The sequence below is a fragment of the Jaculus jaculus genome, chromosome 6 (assembly GCF_020740685.1).
Source record: "Jaculus jaculus isolate mJacJac1 chromosome 6, mJacJac1.mat.Y.cur, whole genome shotgun sequence".
In the NCBI taxonomy this organism is placed as follows: domain Eukaryota; kingdom Metazoa; phylum Chordata; class Mammalia; order Rodentia; family Dipodidae; genus Jaculus; species Jaculus jaculus.
Genome location: NC_059107.1, coordinates 16,887,835 through 16,890,160, shown reverse-complemented (window position 1 = coordinate 16,890,160; position 2,326 = coordinate 16,887,835). Strand labels below are relative to the sequence as shown.

The 2,326-nt window shown below is 46.6% G+C and overlaps 1 pseudogene; it reads left to right on the top strand.

Annotated features, from left to right (window-relative positions):
* Nucleotides 1-1,084: 1,084 nt before the first annotated feature.
* On the top strand, nt 1,085-2,094 carry LOC101601832 (annotated as a pseudogene).
* Nucleotides 2,095-2,326: the final 232 nt, after the last annotated feature.

The window sequence follows — 2,326 nt, the reverse complement described above, 5'->3', positions numbered from 1 at the left end:
ATCTTCAGTACCAAGTTCTCCTTTGACAAGCATCTAGGCTGATTACACTATGCTGAATTTAAAAAATGAAGAAAATGGATACTCTTGTCTTCTTCCTAATGTCAGTGAGAATGCTTCAAGTTTTTCTCTATGTAGCAGGCTGTTAGCTATTAGTTTCTTGCATATAGCCTTTATTATTGAGATGTATTCCTTCCATTTTTAGCCTCTCCAGGACTTTTTACATGAAGGGATGTAGCAGGTTTTGTCACAGGCCTTTTCTGCATCTATTAAGATGGTCATGTGATTTCTGTCTTTGAGCCCACTTATGTGATGAATTGTATTTATTGATTTATGCATGTTAAATCATCCCTGCATCGGAGGAATGAAGCCCATTTGATCATGCTGTGTGGTCTTCTTGCTGTGTTCTCAAAGTCAATTTGCAACTATTTCATTGAGAGGTTTTGTGTGTGTGTGTTCATTAGGGAGATTAGTCTGCATTTTTTTGTTGTTGTTGTTGGGTCTTTATCTGGTTTTGGTTTCAGAGTAATCAAGGCTTCATAGAAAGAGTACGGAAGTATTCCTTCCTTTTTCATTACATGAAATAACTACAGAAAAGTTCTGGTAGAACCCATCTGGATCTGGGCTTTTTTGTTGTTGTTAGTTTTTAGTTTTTCAAGGGAGGGTCTCTCTCTAGCCCAAACTGACATGGAATTCACTATGTAGTATCAGGGTGGCCTCGAACTCATAGCAACCCTCCTACCTCTGCCTCCCAAGTGCTGGGATTAAAGGTGTACACCACCACACCCTGCTCAGATATGGGCTATTTTTAGTTGCAAGATTTTTTTGAAACATTTAAATGACAATTTCCATCCTTACAGACAATTTTCCATGATCATAGTCCCTTCCCACCACCCTTCCCTTTTCCCCCTCATAGTTAAGGAGTTTTGTTTGTTTGTTTGTTTGTTTGTTTGTTTTCCTACTGCTTTGATCTTGTTGCTTACTATAGATCTACTTAAATTTCTTATCATATGTTGGTTTAACGTAGGTAGATCATATTCATATAGAAATTCAGTTCGGGCCGCCAAATGGGAGGGGGAGACGCAAGATGGCAGCAGCCGTGAACTCGGGCTCCAGCCTCCCGCTGTTCGATTGCCCACCTGGGCAGGGAAGCCCCCACCTGGTTTACATCTGGATGTAGTCAAAGGAGACAAACTAACTGAGAAACTGATTATTGACCAGAAGAAGTATTACTTATTTGGGAGAAACCCTGACTTGTGCGACTTCACCACTGGCCACCAGTCTTGCTCGTGCGTCCACGCTGCACTGGTTTCCCACAAGCAGCTGAAGAGAGCTTTCCTCCTAGATCTCAACAGTACACACGGCGCTTGCTTGGGTCACATTCCACCGGAACCTCACAAGCCTCAACAAATTCCCATCGATTGATTGCACGGTGTCATTCGGTGCATCCACAAGGGCGTACACACTACGTGAGAAGCCTCAGACTTTGCCATCAGCTGTGACAGGAGATGAGAAGATGGGTGCAGAGGGTGATGAACTCGGGGCTTACTGGGGCGTCCAGAGGAAGAAACCGAGCTTGATAACCTGAGGAGGGCAATCTGGACACTCAGAGACAAAAGAGGAAGAGGAAGAACTCCAGGGTGACTTTCAGTGAAGAGGATGAGATCATCAACCCAGAGGATGTGGATCCCTCAGTTGGTCGCTTCCGGAACATGGTGCAAAGTGCAGTCAGTGGTCCCAGTCAAGAAGAAGCAGATGGAGGGCCTGGCTCTCTGGGCCTGGAGGAGACAGAAGCAGGCGCATACAGAACTTTGCCTTCACTGGAGGACTGTACGGGGCCTGCCCCCCACACACAATGAAGCAGGCTCCCACCCTCACGGCACCCATGGGACAGTGCTCATCGGTGGTTTGCCCATGCCATACCCAAACCTTGCCCCTGATGTGTACTTGACTCCCGTTGTACCATCAGCAGCGAACATGAACCCAACACCAAACCCTGCAGTCTATAACCCTGAAGCCGTAAACGAACCCAAGAAGAAGAAATACGCAAAAGAGGCTTGGCCAGGCAAGAAGCCCACACCTCCCTTACTGATTTGATATTTCTGGTCATGGAGAGGGTGGGACTGGGTGGAAGGGTGACAAGGGGAGCTAAGGAACTAGGGAGAAAACTTCCATGTGTACAGTCTCGTCTTTCAGAATGTCTCCTGCGGTCCTGACCACTTGGTACTGAGACGGGGTGGGGCTCAACCACCCTTGATGACCAGTCTTCAGAAACCCTTCAGGGTAGAGGAAGGCTTCAGAGGTCCTTTCCAGTAGACTGCCCTGGCTC